The sequence below is a fragment of the Carcharodon carcharias genome, chromosome 7 (assembly GCF_017639515.1).
Source record: "Carcharodon carcharias isolate sCarCar2 chromosome 7, sCarCar2.pri, whole genome shotgun sequence".
Classification (NCBI taxonomy): Eukaryota; Metazoa; Chordata; class Chondrichthyes; order Lamniformes; family Lamnidae; genus Carcharodon; species Carcharodon carcharias.
The window spans coordinates 140111261-140129123 of NC_054473.1; positions in this window are offsets into that span (position 1 = coordinate 140111261).

Here is a 17863-nt window from a genome sequence, read left to right on the forward strand (position 1 = left end):
ATTCGCCCAATATGCCATCACCTCACCGCTTCAGCATGCCAGGCGCCATATTTAAAGTGCAGCTGTGCATACACTTCTCAGTCCTTCCAGCCCAATACTGCTGCATGGAAGACATAGTCCCAAAAGGCAATAAGACTTCAGCCCTGAGGTTCAATGATGCATCCCTCGAGTGCCTTTTTGATGCAGTGGAGGCTCACCGAGATGTCCTCTTTCCCTGCTCTGGTTACAGGATGGGCAGCAAACTCACTAATCTGGCTTGGGAGGTGGTGGCAGTGGCGCCAGTGCCCTGCAAAGGAGGACAGCCACCCAGTGCCAGAAGAAGATGAATGATCTCCTCCATTCCACCAGGATAAGTCACTCATCTCATCCCTCTCAACACACACACGCTCACAAACCAATCACACACCCACAGGGATCTCACTGCCAGTTCAAGCAACATCATCTTTCACTCTCTCACACACACATTCATTGTCCTCATCCCATTCATGGGACCATTCACCACCCACAGGTGCCAGGCATACTTATCATCTGGCCTGGCAGGCATCCTGCATGCACTTTTCCCACCTTTATCCATGCAGGACAAGCTGGGTCACAACAGGAGGGAGAGGTCGCAGACTGGTGGAGGAATGCCTGAAATCAAGGTCCTAACGGATTTTGAAAACAGAGCCATCCAGCTGGCCAGCGAGGATCTGAACATTTCCTACGCTAACGGTGAGGTCAACGCTGCTCTACCAATGAGGATCCAGCAGTGAAACATACATCAGACAGCCAAGCTGTGAATGATGTGTCCTGTTTCACAGGCCACTGCCATGCACTAATTATCTCCCCTTGCTTTCACAGGCACATCTGGGGAAATTGCCAAGAGAGTCCATGACACAAGGCTTCCAATCAAGCCCCAAGGGAAGGTTAGAAGAGGAATCTACTGAAACCCTCCATGATGGCGCATCACAGTGCTCACCTACACCCTCCACCAGCACAGAGACACACATGTTGGTGGGGCCTAGCTTTAGAGTTTCCTCAGGATTACAATCTGGTGAGCATATTGCACTTTCTGATCCATGGCAGGCAGTAGCAGGAACTTCCCAGGTGTCCGGCATTCAGAGGACTGCTGGAGGCCAGAAATTTGCTGAGTCTGAGTCAGATGACGAGCCTCTGGACTCGGTCATGTCACAGTTGCTGGGGCTGCAAAGGCAAGCTTGGGAACATCAGGAAGGGATGTCCGCTGCACTCCTCAGATTGCAAGGCATGATTGAGGAGTCCATCCACCCACAGGCTGAGGTGATAGTGCTGGGATGCCAACTAACCACTGGTAGGATGGTGGCCGCCATGGAGATTTGGTCCAGGACATCATTCCTGCACTGCAGCACAGGCTGATATCCATTGCTGACGCCATAGTTGGCTTCCAACAGTGTGTACACGAGAGGCATGTGGGGCAGCTCGATCTCACTCCAACTATCCCTTCTCACTGTGTCAGCCTGGGGCCCTCGAGCTCCCATAGGGCGGAGGATCAGCAGGTGTACGCCTGGGCCTATCCATCCAGGTGACTCCAGGAGTGTTCGGCCCACCCGAAACCCCTCTTCCTGTGACCTTAGCAGCTCCAGCTCCATAGGAAGGAGGGTGCCACTGCCACACAGCAGACATTGAAACCAGCCTGGGGGCCCTCCAAGTCTCAGCCCTCCAGACGACACTCGCCAAAGTCATCACAGACAGGGCGTCGCATTCAGCAGGCTGCCTCAACCTCTGCTGTGGTTGACTGGGAAGCACCACCAGGTAGCAGCAGTGTTAAGACAGTTAAGAAGAATTAGTTGCACAGCCTGGGCATGGGTGTTAATCATATGTACATGATATTCACTATTGTCAATAAACTCCCAGGGATGTCTCCCTGCCTATGGCTCCTTGTTCTGATGAGCAGTGTTCATGCCACTCAGATGTGAAACCTTTCTGCACAAGATAAAGGCAGGTGTCTCAGTCCAGAGTCTCTTCCCTGTGCGGTGTGTAACCTTCAGACCACAGTGATGGTCCAGCCTTACAATCTCTGGACACATTGCTGATGCCAGCACGTCGATGGTGCTTGTCATTGCTGCCAGAATGTTGTGGGCAGACATCACAGAGTTCTGTCATTCTCTCTGTGTGCTCTTAGCACCTTTAAGGAGGGGCTGCCCTCCTATCTCTTCAGCACCTGTGACCAGAGATGCTGTACTCCTGAAAAGGTCAGGTGCTGAAGGCAGACAAAGGATCAGATGCTTTTAAAGTTTAGTGGCTGCATCTCCATGATATGGCCCTGATCACAGAGCGCAAGCAAGATGCCCTCAGCCAGGCAAGAGTCAGACACTGTCAGAGTCTGTGTGAAGATCTATGGAGTGTCCTCACTGCATGTTGTCATCATCCTCCTGTAATTGAGCAACTATTAGGGCCTCCACTGTGTCTCCATGACAGGAGCCTTATTACAGAGGCTGTGTGTGCTGCCATAAGCCAGATTGGAGTCATACATTCACAGATGCAATGTGAGGATCTATGGTGTCTCCTCACTGCATCTTGTCATCATCCTCCACAAATTTAGCAGCTATGTGGGCCTCCCAAGTGTGCCTGCCTCATCTGGCCAGTTTGAGGGCCTCAACACCACCATCGTCACCCTCAAGAACTTCCTCACCCTCATCACCGCTGAAATCCTCCTCAACGAAGGAGACCTCCAGATCCTGCATCTCCTCCTCAGCCAGCTCCTCTGCCCATTGCAGTGCCAGATTGCAAAGGGCAAAGCAGGTGATGACAGTGCGTGACACCCTCTGGACTATGTTGAAGGACTCCATCAAATTGGTCCATGCATCGGAACCTCATTTTCAGCATCTCAATGGTTTGCTCCATCAAGTTGCGAGTTGCAGCATGAGCTTCATTCTTTGCTCGGCTGCAGTCTAAGGCTGCTGCAGTCATCGGCTGTTGTCATCAGCCATACCCTTTGCAGATAGCCCTTGTGGTCTAGGAGCGAGCCCTGCAGCCTCTGAGGACCCTGGAAGACATCAGGGATCTGTGACCAATTGAGAATGTAGGAGTCATGGACAGTCCCTGGAAACCGAGCGCACATTTGCAGGATGCGTTTCTGGCAGTCGCACACCAGCTGCACATTCAGTGAATGGAATCCCTGGCGGTTGACATGGTTAATCCCTTGTTGTGATGGAGACCTGAGCACCACATGAGTGCAGTTGATCACACCCTGCACCCGTGGGAAACCAGAGATCTGGGCAAATCCAATTGCTCTTGCATCCTGGTTCTCCTGATCTTGGGCAAAATGTACAAAGTTGTGTGCCCTCATGAAGATGGCATCCGTGACCTCATGGATGCATTTGTGGGTGGAGGCCACAGAGGTCACCTGTAGACCCGTGAAAGGAGCCACTAGCATAATAATTGAGCACCGTGGTGACTTTCACAGCCACTGGCAGTGGATGCCCTTCATGCCCCCATAGTACCAAATCCTGCAGTATCTGGTAGATGTGACTGACCAGTTCCCTAGACATGTGCATTCTTCAGCAACACTTGTTGTTGGTCATCTGCAGGAATGAATGGCGGCGTCTATAGACCTTGTGTCTAGCTAGGCGCTATCAATGACGGCTCGCTGTGGCACTTCAGCAGCATGTGCAGGAGCCCCTGCCACCCCTTCTTCTTGAGGGTGCTACTCCTCCCTCTGCACAGTCAGGCATCTCCGTCACTCTCTTCTTCATCATCTCCACTCTCTGTATGCAGTGAGGCATACAGCAAGTTCAGCAGGGTCCATGCTTCTGATGTACTCCTCCTGTAGGATGAAAGAGAGAGACCTGTATGTTATTGTGGGTATACTAAGAACCGCTCTTGGTTAAGTCTGAAGGCCCCTTAATGCATTCCGGAGAATGCTGGGCACCATTTGGATGGCCAGAGTTTAGTGCGCTGCATGGCTGTCCAAAACCCTGCCCACCTCTGCCCCACTCCACCTGACTGACTTGCGGCAGCTTTGCCCACTGGACTGCAGGCTGTGCTCTCAGCTCAGGCGCAGGCATCTCCTAACCTGCACTGCACTCTTAGCTGGAACCATGGGGGAGACTGGTCCATTTCAGGATGATGACTTCGCAAGGGGCTGTGAGCACCTCCACCAGAGACTGCTCCATGGCCAGCTTTAGTAAGGAGATTGTATAACATGGGCAGTTATCCAACTGTTCTGTAGTCCACTCAAATGCTCATTATTTTGCAGTCTGTGCCCAAGGGGTGAAAAGCTCTGGAGCAATTTGTGGTACTTTCATGCCTCTGTGTTGATTGAGTGGGCAGATAAGGTAGAGACTCGACTCCACACATGTCAATGTGGCTACATCTGAACTGTCTCAGCTGCAGAGGAATGGTCACTTTATACAAGGTTTCCCTAATGCGTGGCCATTTCCCTCCCCACCACCCCGTGTGCACATGCTTGTGCACTACCTTCAACTGCAGGCCAGCCCTTACCCCCTCCCCCAAGTCACCTCAACTGCAGGGCAGCCCTTGCCTTCACTCCTCCAACACACCTCGACTTTGAAGTCCAACAGGTGAACCAGGAGAGTGCTGAGCAATGTTAGTGTCTATTCAACTCCAAATTCCCCTCAAAGTGCAGCCCGCCAAGTGCACACCTTATATATGCTGTTGTGAAACACATCGGCTTACAATCACTCAGACGTGAACGGATGATTCTGTGGGGTGGCGGGGGTGTGGGGGCGGGGGAAGAGGAATGATTCTGGCAGGCTGGCCTTATAATGATGTGCAAGTCTATTACAGTGAGGTTCCTGACATCCGATGGTGGGGAATGCAGCCTGCCATCGACGGGCTGAGTGGACGATCACAAACTGGTTTCATGACTGAGTTTTGGCCTTCTCGCCATATTGTCTACTCACGCTGGGGGGCACGCCCAATGCCAGCAGGCATGGATGATTCTGCCCTTTGTCTCTGGTGGCATGGATGCTGTCAACTTCAGAAATACTGTTGTCAATAACCTAGCAATGTAAAAATGGCTCAACTTGTGCTGAATTTTATGAGGGGTGTTGGGATCCCAAAGTCAGGGTAAAAAGTGGGTCCTGAACATGAACGTGCAGACGCTGGATCCTACTTGGCAATTTTACTGCAGGCGGCGCCCTAACTAGCCACTTGCGGGCCCGCTGTCCAATTAGGGATGGCAGTTCGCTCTTCATGCTGCCAGCCCAATCTAAAGGCTCAACAGCACCACCGAGAGTGGTGGTCATTGTTGAGGTGTGCAGGAAACCTCGGGCCTACAGGAGGTAAGTTTTAAAAAAGTTACAATTCACAGGGCAAGGGTCAAACCCCTCCAGGAAGATTGTTGGACCCACAGGAGCTGCTGTTCTTGGCCTCAGGCCCTTCATTGGGCCATTATACATTCCCACCCAGGCAGCCACAGGGAGGCTGCCTCCATTTAGCTGGTGACCTCTCCACGTGGCAGGCATTCACCCAGCCATCAGGAAATGCCATCAGCATTGTAAATGGCCCCTGATTGGGCATTTAACCATGTAAATCAGCTGTCTGTCCCTTGTGGTGGTCAGCTTTAACACAAATGGTCTGGCCGTCAGTAAAATGCCCCAACTGCGGGATTGCATGGGTGAGCCAATTGGACCCAGCTCCCCGCAGTTTTACTAACCTCCCAAAACACCTCCCCCACCACCAGCCACCACCACCCCCCCACCCACCCACACCCCCTCCCCCCACCAACCTGCCTCCCATCCCAGCTCCCAAGGGCTGGTAAAATCCTGTCCATTCAAGCAAAATTGAATGGCGACTGGGTAAAACATAACAATAAATGAGAGTAAAGCATCTGGAGCCAAGAAAAAAACCAGTCCTCTCTCAGTAAAATGCAGTTAGCCAAAGTCCAATCCACTGTATATAACACCAGAAGACGTGTAGTTTCCAGTTAAGGTGTGATGAATGAAAGCTATCCATTTGGGTGGTTTATGTAGCAAGGGTGGTAGTAGGCAGGCCACCTTGCCCCAAAAGTGGCTACTTTCTGCTCTTGGTGAGGAGAAATTGAACATTGTGCCGGACAGGAAGATTCCTTAGTGTACACTTCATTATAATTAGAATTATGCCTTATTTTCCATCAATCTTAATTTGCTTACTTTGTAGCATTTAAAATTTACTAGAATTAGAAACAACAAATTATGCTAGCAAGTACATTTGTTCTGTAGTGAAAGTAATGATTCTCTGTATCTAAGGGATTCCCTACATAATGCATTTGTTAAATACTCTGAAAACATTTTATGAACCTGCTATCAGCCTGTAATTTCTACTTATACCTGTATTTTGGAAACTATTACTCTAATTCAGCAGTGTTTTTGATGTTGTGCACCATGCTCAATTAGCAGAACTAAGTGACTGTCAAATATCCACAGGGATCAAAATAATCTCCAGCTGCCAGTTCAGAAAAGCCAAAAATATGCTGAGACATGTACTGACTCTGCCTGAGGATGATAGAAGTAGCAAACTGTAATCAGTTTTTCCATCCTTTGTGAATGTAATAATTTAAAAATTCCTAGCTAGATATAAATGGATTGCAATGTAGGTTGGTGAAAAGTCAAAGAGGCTGGATTTTTCTCTTACCATCTAATTTTTCAGACAATATTCCAGTGGGATGGGAAAGGAAGAGAAGCATGTTCATTAAGGGTGGGATTGGTTTTTGGTGTTAGCATAGAATGGATTGCAATGATTGACTTTGATGCATAATGGAAAATCAGAATGTTGGTTCTCTGTTGTCTGTTTTACTCCATCACTATTGACCAACATCACCGCCATTATGTTGAATCTCTACCCATTTTACATCCATTAATTTTCCGCTATCCTTTCAAGATTGTGAACGAGGTTTCAATCCTGAAATGTGTGTAACTATTTAAAATTAGTTGGTAATGATAGGATGTCACACAATCCGTTTTCAGTCAATGCCACCTCATTTAGTTTGAGAATCAAACACACCAAAGAAATGGGGGTCCAACCTTGCGAATGGTAGTAGGGAAACGGTGGTAGATAGGTGAAGCTACAGAAAACTGATTCCTCAGCCACTTTGTTTTATGACTATTGACAACTATTTCTCTTCTACTTTTGTGCCTTATAGTGTGGGGATCCCACTTCTCACCCATTCCTGGTTCAGTTCTAAAAAGGTCCCAATGTTTTTATCCAATTGAGTATACACATGTATCTAGTTTTTGGTGGAAAAGAAGGAATAGCAATAGGAGTGCTTGTTGTGTTTCTGTGCCTATACAAACTTACCAATCCCACGCACAGGACTGGTAAATTTAAACATGGTTCAGTTTATTTGAATATGGCTTAACAAACAGCTCTACTTTACGTACTTAACAACTATTAATCACAAGGACAGCACAGGTGCAATTACTGCACACATGCTACTAGCTTCCGGTCATATGCTGCTCTACATCCTGGCTACTTGTCCACTTGCATATTCCCTTAAAGTAATATCACAACATTGCTCATCCACCAGCACCTTGTTGCACCAAAATATAATTCCACTCCTGGACCAATTAACATGCTGCACTTAACAAAAAAAACTGTTGGTGAGTTATGCCACTTGGTGCAACCTGAGTTACAGACCTATTCCACAATAGGCTGAATATGGATTCCTGGCCTCATCCCTGTTCTTGCCCTCTCTTCCTCCTTAGATGAGGTGCTTCCAATGGAGAGTACTACTCCCATTCCCAGGATAAGGGAAGGCTGCCTGAAATCTGCAAGGCCCCAAGAATTATATTTACTCCAGAGTCCTGGCCTGTTATTCCGATAAAAGCAGCTCTGAAGAGATTTGAAGTTCTCCTATTCACACAAGCAAGTAGCAGTAAGTTTCTAAAGTAAATGGCTAACAACTAGACTTCGCGAGCCCACTCACCCCTCTTACCCTGTCCGTGGATGAGGTTTTTAAAAATGTGGCCTACCTGCCTGCCCATTGTGCCTGTGTGACGCTCTGAAAATCGCACGGACTCTGAAAAATCACGGTGTATTAATGGCTCAATGGCCTTAACTGGCCTGTTAATGGTGAGCATGCATCGGAGCTCATAGTGCGTCCACCCACTGAAATATTGTGATGACGCGCAGTGATGTTGGGACGCACGCCCGATGTTATTTTACGTGTCGGCGTGTCGGGCACGCTCCCGCACACTGACGTCAAAATTCTGCCCATAAACTACAGAAATTCTCTCCTACTTGTGGTGTTTTCTTTAGAAAAGGCTACTGACAGGGTGAACATGCCAAGGCAGCTATAATGCCCAGCCTTTCAGAAACATTTTGACAAGGTTACACATGGGTGATTAATGGCCAAAACGATTGTGATGAGGATAGCGTGGAGTGCCAGATAGAAATTAGCTAAAAGGGTAGTCATAAATAGGAAATTTTGGAATTTGGAACCCCAGAAGATTGGTCTTCAGGTACCATATTGTTTTCCATCTACATAATCAACCTGATGAATAGGGATTTAGATCTTGGAGGCTACAAGACAACGAGTGACGTGCATTTCAGCATGAATGTGTGTGTAACCAAGTTATAGGAGTAAAGGAACCAATGAATTGATCAGACCCATTTGGTGTACAGTGCAGTGTTCTGGTTTGTTCATCATTAGGATATTGTTGTTCTTAAGAAAGTACCGAGGTGAGCAATAGGATTCTGCCTGGAATTAGGGATTTAATTTTTGAGAATAGCTTGAGGAAGTTGAGCTTGGAGAGGGGAGCCCTCAGGGTACTTAAAATGAAATTTCAACATTGTTTGTTGCAGTGAGGGATTCAAATTCAGAGGACAAATTCAAAAATAAATTTAAGAGTAAGATAGGCAATGAGGCGAAACCTTTTCATCCAGAGGACAACAATATTGTGGAGTAACTTGTTAGGGTAGGCAATAGACGTAGGCACAATTAATGAGCTGAAGAGACAATAAGATTTATTTTTGTAGAAGAGAAATTCAGGCATATGGTTAAAAAGTAGGTTTGATATATCAAAAAAGAATGGGCTTGTTTAATTCTTTGTTTCTGGAAATTCTTGTGCTCTTGATGCTAATGGATTGTGGCAGTTATAGTCACCATCTAGTATACAACTCTGTTATGTGACATTTTAAAATTTCACCGTTACAAGAAAGTCAGTAATTCACATAATATAGGTTCTGCAGCTTCATCTAAAATTTCAAGGCATGTCTGCCAATATCCCAATATAATATTTTAAAATATTTTCTCAATATAATTGAAAATACTGTATAAATAAATATTTTTTTCTGATAAGGTGGATACTTTATGGTCAAGAAGGCATTTGGGATATTTGCCTTTGTTAGCCAAGGCATAGAATGTAAGAATTTTTTACTTAGAATTTTTAACTTAATTCTTTTGAAGACTCCTACGGACTCGAAACGTTAACTGTGTTCCTCTCTGCAGATGCTGCCAGACCTGCTGAATTTTTCCAGGTATTTTTATTTTTGTTTTGGATTTCCAGCATCTGCAGTTTTTTGCTTTTATCATAGAATATAAGAGTTGGGTGATTGTGCTGAACTGTATAAAACTCTAGTTAGGCCACAACTGGAGTACAGTGTGCAGCTCATAGCACCATAAGAACATTGTGATTGCACTAGAAATGGTACAGAGAAGATTTATGAGATTGATGCCTGGACTGGAGAATTTTAGTTATGAGAAAAGATTGGATATGCTGGGGTTGTTTTCTCTGGAACAGAGGAGGCTGAGGGGAGACCTATTTGAAGTTTAGAAAATTATGAGAGGTCTAGATGGAGTGAATAGGAAGAACCTATTCCTGTTATTCTATAGCAAGGGGACAGAGACATAAGGTAAAAGGTATGAGATTTAGAGAGGATTCAAGCAGATATTCTTTCACCTAGAGGGTGGTGAGAATCTGGAACTCACTGCCTGAAAGGGTGATAGAGGTAGAAAGCCTCATAAAATGCATAAAGTACTTGGATATGGACTTGGAAGTGCCACAATCTACAAGGCTATGGACCGAGAGCTGAAAAGTAGCGTTAAGCCTGATGGCTACTTGTCAGCTGAATGGCCTCCTTCCGTGCTGTACATTTCTATGATTCTGTTTAAATGCAGTTTAGTGCACTGCATGCTGCTTGACGCTTTATAGCAATAACCATCATTTAAGGAAAGTGCGAATGAGAAGAAGGCTTGTTACTACAGGCCTCCTCTATCTTTCATCACCCTTCAACATGGCAGAGACTGGTGCATGCTGAGCTTTGGCAGTAAAAACTGGCTTCTTTATCTCCCTCTATGCCTACAGTGCGGGTGAGGCCTAGAAAGCTGATGAGCCCACTGCTGCTTGTTGACAATAATCAGTTGGCATTGCATTCACCAACATGCAGTTAGCTCATTGACAAATTAGATTAACCAGGAGATACATTGCCGTAATTCTAAACAGGTGAAAAATCTGATGCTGAGGCTGTGAATTTAAGGTGTGAAGATAATAAAGATTAATGAGCTGCAAATCAATGAGGGATTAGGAGATTGTTACCAGTTGATACCTTTCAGATTTCAAATACCAGTTATTCCTTCTAATACATTCGTAATGGGAAATTGTTTGCTGGGGAAAAAAAGAACGGAAGGGAGAAACTCTGGAAGAAGAAAAATCACACCCGGAGGATTTGTGTAGCGCTGAGAGCCATGGTTATAATTGAGATAACAAGGACTCCTAACTCACTGCCATATCACAGAGAACAGTTGTTCCTGTTTCTGTTTGTTTAGTTCTAACACTGTTCTTTTTTTGTAGTGATGAGGTTCCAAACAATTCAACAGTGAATGATGGAGGAAAGCTCATATATTTATAATTCTTCAAATGAACTTAGGAGCCCTCTGTTTGCAAACATCTGTATCTGAACTGCTTACACTATTGAAACACTGATACAGCACTTGTTGGCATTATGCTGTCATGCACAGGGGCTTTCGAACCCTATAGTTATTTACTGGTATTAACTCCGGAACATTTGTCTATTTATCTTAAATTCATGTATTTATTAATTTTATTTAAAGCAGAATTGTGTAGTTTGTTTGAATATTCTTAAAAATGCACGGGCAGAATTTTGCCCTTGTCAGGCGGGCTCGGCGGGAGTGAGCGGGTGCGGTTGGGAAGTCAACCACCGCCCGTGCCCAGAAGACCAATTAAGGCCCACCCAGTGTGAAATGTGAGCGACAGCGCTCAGTGCTGCCTGTGCGGGTGGGGCAAGGAGGTCGAGTGGGGCGAGGGCACAGAGCTGCCTCAGGGAGATGAAGAGTTTTAAGAAAAAGTAATAAAGAAATGAAAAATGTTATAAAACATGCCACCTCATGTGACTGTCACATGAGCAGGGACATGTTATTAGTTAAATTTTTAAGTTGTTATTTTATTTTTATTTGCTTTGGGAAACCTCATCCCGTCCATGGATGAGGCCTCTTAAAAAGTGCAAAGGCTGCTTGGCCTTTTTGTCTGCCCGCCAACAGTAAGGTTGGACGGGCAGTGAAAATTTTCTTTTAATTACCTTGTTAATGGCCTTATAAGGCCTTTTAATTGTTGGCGGGTGCACGCCGGAGTTGGCAGCGTGTCCACCGACCGAAATATCATGCAACTGCAGAAACAATGATGGAAAATGTAAATTCATTCATTTTGGGTCTGAGCAAGAAAAATCAGGAGTTTCTTAATAGCAAGTGTTTAGAAGCTGCAGATTTGAATGTGCAGGCACAAAAACCACTAAAAGCTAGTACAACGGAACAAAAATTTTATCAAAAACAGAGCCTAGGTTTGACCTCCTCTGGATAGTGTGTGCAGTTTTGTGCATCAAACCATAGGAAGGATGTAAAAATGAGCAATGCTGGAAATACTCAGCAAGCCAGTGAAAATGGAGGGAAACAGTTAACATATTCAGGTCGCTGATCTTGCATCAGAACTGGAAGAAGTTAGAGAATTAACAATTTTTCAGAAAGTATTGAGCCAGTGAAGTGGAAATGGCGGTGTGATGGAGGAGAGAATAAAAGTGATGATTTATAATTGGGTGGAGGACAGGAGTGATTAAGTTATTAAAGGGCTGATAATTCAAGACAAAGGAAGGATATATTGGCCTTGGAGGGGTACAGTGCAGATTTACCAGAATGATTCCAGGGCTCAAAAGGTTTAAACTACTGTATGGGGATAGGCTGCATAAATGTGTTGTTATTCCCTTTAGAAAATTGAGGGTGATCTTGGATATTTAAAATTAAGGGTTTTGATAGCCTAGGCACAGATGATTTTCTCTAGTGGGGAAGCTATAAGAGGCACAATCTTAAAATTAGAGCTAGGTCCTTTAGAAGCAAAATCAGGATGCACTATTTCAAATAAAGGGTATTGGAAATCATGAGCTTGTTCCCCAAATGGCTGTGGATGCTTGGTCATTGTTGTATAAAGATATCACCATATATAGGACAAAGGCAGATAAGTGGACTGAAGATATCAGTGATGATCTAATGATGGCACGATATGGTCTACTCCTGTTCCTATATTGCTGAATATTTCCTGCTTAAAATAAATTCTTTTATAGCTGTAAGCTTGGTAATTTGTAACACTGAGTGACAAAAAATCCACTTCCTTAGATCATCCAAAACTTTAAAAATATATTTTCCTTTTACACTTCACATAGGAAATACTGGAGTGATTTGTTTCCTTACGAACACAATGACTAGTAAAAGGTGCAACAACTTTTCTTAAAAGGTACCTTTTTCAGTGGTTTCTTATAGCTTCACCCTGCACTCCTAAATGATTTATCTTCACACTCTCTCTGGGAAACAGTTGAATGAAGACTATCCTTTTGCCAGTTAAGTTACTTTATTTTCCACCTTCAATTCCCTTTATGAGCACTTGATGGTGACCAATGTTTCTATACCCTGCCTGTGGACATCACTCCAGCTGTAGTGGTCCTACAAAATAGATCTACCTGCTCTCACTGAAAATGACATCTACTCATGAGCTATCTATAGATGTGATATTGGAGCTGTTAATTTGTACAGGTCTTGTGCAAGAAAGAACTTCGATGAATTAAGTAATAATACGGCACCTTGATCAGTCCTGTACAATTTTTAGAGGTTTCCCTGATTGCCCTTCAGAGATTGCATTGTGCCATGTTCACATTTCTCACTTCTGTTTTTCCTTTGTTGAAAATGGTGTACCATGTTTACATTTCACAGAATCTTTCCAATCTCATGTGTACATTCATAAAACACAAGTTTGTCGCCTGTGGCATTGCACATGGGGAGTCAAGAGACGTTCCTGAGTCTGAGGCTACAGACTCAATCTGAGGAGCTGTGGTCTTGGAAGGCCAGTAGCCACACAAGCAGAGGTGGATGTGGCACCTGTTGGAGGCGTTCTGCTGTGAGGATGCCACTATCTTAAGGAAGGATCTGAAGATGCTTGGATTTGTTTAAAGAAGCACTGGCCACAGGGGTGGCTATACCACTGTGGAGAAAAACCTCTCATCAGGATGGGTGTCAGCTGCAACTGTGGCCCATGGCTGTGGTGGTGGGTGGGTGTGTGACGTGATTGCAGTAGGCTTCATGGGGCTTCCCAGGCCAGCCACCAGCAAACCACCTCCAGAAACCTGCCAGGTTTTGCCCTCAGTGGGGGCTGCGTCTGGCGCAGGAAATATTCCAATGCCAATCTCAATCAGCCCACATATGGACTGTTCATGATGCAGATTGCTACCTTACCCCACTGGGTGAGTGGCCTCTGCCAGTGATAAACCACCTCTGGGAAGATTGCCCAGAGGTAGGAGCTCATTAGCCCGCTGACCCAATGCCAACTTCCATGAAATTCCCATCAGTCCCACCTTCAGGCCCGACTGGCAAAACTCTAAAATTACAAGCAGTTTCCATCATAAATATGGAGGCAAAACTTTTAAAATGAGAAACATTGAGAGGAAGTGTACAAAAGTAAAGTTTTTAATGTAGTAATAGATTGTTCTTAGGACTCAGTATCCATTACAACAACTTTTGACATTTTCCAAGCTTTAGCTTGGAATGGCTGTGCATTATAAATGGCTTATTCATACACTACTCATTATATACTTTTTGATTGGTTACCACAAAATCACATCAGCATTAAAATAGAACTGAGGAACTTTACCTTGGGCCATGACTATGGAGTTTCCACCAACATTATATCAACATAGAAATAAAGGCACCATTATTAACATCTAAAAGAAGCTAAATTTCAAGCACCAACCGAGTGCTGGTTATATTTCTACAACAAATTTCAAATGAAACCTCTTTATATAAAATTTGAAGCCATTAACTTTGGTTTTCACTATAACCTCTGTTCCCTGACCACCAACTCCACTCCTCTCCCTGGCAACTGCCTGAGGCTAAATTGGACCGTTCACAACTTTGGTGTGAACTGGCTGACACTCCAGTGTAATAGTGAGGGAGTGCTACATTGTGGGCGATGCCATCTTTTGGATGAAATGTTTAACCGAGGCAGAAGATGCCACCTTGGGTGGGTGTGAATAGCAGAAGAAAAGCAGGGGAGTTAACCCTGGTGTCCTGGCCAACATTTATCCTTCAATCAACATCACAAAACAAATTACCTGGTCATTATCATATTGCGAGAGTTTGCTGTATGCAAATTGGCTGCTGTTTCTCTTGCCTTATAACGATTACAATACTTTGAAGTTTTGTAAAGTGCCTTTGGATGTCTGGTTTTAAAATGCAAGCCTTTCTTTCTTTTATTTAACCTTGAGGTTGGCTTCCAACCACATACACCTGTGTCATCACTAGAATCATAGAATGGTTACAGTATAGGAAGCCATTCAACCTGCCATGTCTGTGCCAGCTCTCTGCAGGAACAATTCAATTCATCCATTTCCATTAGCACTGCAAACTCTTTCCCTTCACCAAGACCGCCTTTTTCCAAAACAAAAATAAAAGTACCTGGAAAAACTCAGCAGGTCTGGCAGCATCTGCAGAGTGGAACACAGTTAATATTTTGAGTCCGTATGACTCTTCAACAGAACTAAATAAAAATAGAAAAGAGGTGAAATATAAGCTGGTTTAAGGGCGGGTGGGGTGGTGGGACAGGTCGAGCTGGATAGAGGGCCAGTGTTAGGTGGAGATAGCTAAAAGATGTGATAGACAAAAGGACAAAGAGGTATTGAAGGTGGTGATATTATCTAAGGAATGTGCTAATTAAGGATAGAAAGCAGGACAAGCAAGGTACAGATAGCCCTAGTGGGGGTGAGGTGGGGTGAGGGAAGGAATCGAAATAGGCTAAAAAGTAGAGATAAAACAATGGATGGGAATACATTTAAAAATAATGGAAATAGATGGGAAAAGAAAAATCTATATAAACTATTGGAAAAAATGGGGGGATCAGAAAGGGGGTGGGGGCGCCTATTTCCACCTCTGTAACATCACCAAACCCTGCTCCTGCCTCAGCTCACCTTCAGCTGAAATATGCCTTTATTACCTCTTGACTTGATGAATCCACCACTCCTGGATGGCATCCTATTCAATATTCTTAGTAAACTTGAGGTCATCCAAAACTCTACTGCCCATGTGAACTTGTACCACGCCCCCCTTTCACACATCACCCTGTTTTCACTGACCTGCATTGGCTCCTGGTTAGGCAACAAATTGATTTTAAAATTCTTGTTTTCAAATCCCTCCATGACCTCACCCCTCCCTATCTCTGTAAAACCTCCAACCCCACAACCTTCTGGGATACCTGCACTCCTCCAATTCTGGCCTCTTGAGCAACCCTGATTTTAATTGCTCTACTATTGGCAGTTGTGCATTCAGCAGCCAAGGCCCTAACTTCTGTCATCTCCTTCCTAAACTCCACAGGTTTTGTATCTGAATGCACACAGTATACAAAATAAGGTAAATGAGCTTGTGGCACAGATTGAAATTGGCAGGTTTGATGTGGTGGGCTTCACGGAGACATGGCTGCAAGGGGATCAGAACTGGGAGCTAAATATCCAAGGATATACATCCTATTGAAAAGATAGGCAGGTTGGCAGAGGGGGAGGGGTTGCTTTGTTAGTAAATCGATAGCAGGAAATGACGTAGGGTCAGATGATGTAGAATCTGTGTGGGTAGAGTTGAGGAAATGCAAAGGTTAAAAAACCATAATGGGAGTTATGTACAGGCCTCCGAACAGTAGTCAGGATGTGGGGCACAAGACACACCAGGAGATAGAAAAGGCGTGTAAGAAAGACAAGGTTACAGTGATCATGGGGGATTTCAATATGCAAGTAGACTGGGAAAATCAGGTTGGTAGTAGATCCCAAGAAAAGGAATTTGTGGAATGTCTACGAGATGGCTTTTTGGAGCAGCTTGTGGTGGAGCCCACTAGGGAACAGGCAATTCTAGAATTAGTGATGTGTAATGAGGCAGATTTGATAAGGGAGCTTCAGGTGAAGGAACCCTTAGGAGGAAGTGACCATAATATGATAGAATTTGCTCTGCAATTTGAGAGGAAAAAGCTGGAATCAGACGTAACGGTATTACAGTTGAATAACAGCGACCACAGAGGCATGAGGGAGGAGCTGGCTAGAATTGACTGGGAGATGAGCCTAGCAGGAAAGACAGTAGAACAGCAATGGCAGGAGTTTCTGGGAGTAATTTGGGAGACACAGCAAAAATTCATCCCTAGGAAGAAGAAGCATACTAAAGGGAGGACAAGGCAACCATGGCTGACAAGGGAAGTCAGGGACAGCATAAAAGCTAAAGAGAAAGCATACAATGCGGTGAAGAGCAGTGGGAAACCAGGGGATTGGAAAGCCTACAAAGACCAACAGAAGGCAGCTAAAAAAGAAATAAGGAGGGAGAAGATTAAATATGAGGGTAAACTAGCCAGTAATATAAAAGAAGATTGTAAGAGTATTTTTAGATATATAAAGGGTAAGAGAGAGGCAAAAGTGGACATTGGGCTGCTGGAAAATGACGCTGGAGGAGTGGTAGTGGGGAACAAAGAAATGGCGGAGGAACTGAATAGGTACTTTGTGTCAGTCTTCATGGTGGAAGACACGAGTAATATCCCCACAGTTCAAGAGAGTCGGGGGGCAGAGGTGAGTATGGTGGCCATTACCAAGGAGAAGGTGCTAGGAAAACTGAAGGCTGAAGGCTGTGGAGGCCTGGTCATTGAGTGTATTTAAGACCGAGATAGATAGGCTCTTGATTGGTAAGGGGATCAAAGGTTACGGGGAGAAGGCGGGAGAATGGGGTTGAGAAACCTATCAGCCGTGATTGAATGGCGGAGCAGACTCGATGGGCCGAATGGCTTAATTTCTGCTCCTACGTCTTATGGTCTCATGGGATGCTTGCCTTTATTAGCTGAGGCATAGAATATAAGAGCAGGGAGGTTATGCTGAAACTGTATAAAATGCTGGTTAAGCCACAGCTAGAGTATTGCGTGCACTTTTGGAATCCACATTATAGGAAGGATGTGATTGCACTGGAGAGAGTGCAGAGGAGATTTACCAGAATGTTGGCTGGGCTGGAAAGTTTTAGTTATGAGGAGAGATTGGATAGGCTGGGATTATTTTCCCTGGAGCAGAGGAGATTGAGGGGGGACATGATTGAGGTGTATAAAATCATGAGGGGCATAGATAGGGTAGACAGGAAGGAACTTTTCCCCTTGGTGGAGGAATCAATAACCAGGGGGGCATAGATTTAAGGTAAGGGGCAGGAGGTTTAGAGGGGTTGTGAGGAAGAATTTTTTCACCCAGTGGGTGGTGGGAATCTGGAACTCACTGCCTGAAAGGGTGGTAGATGCAGAAACCCTCATAACATTTAAGAAGTATTTGGATGTGCACTTGCGATGCCATAGCATACAAGGCTATGGGCCTATTGCTGGAAAATGGAATTAGAATAGTTAGGTACTTG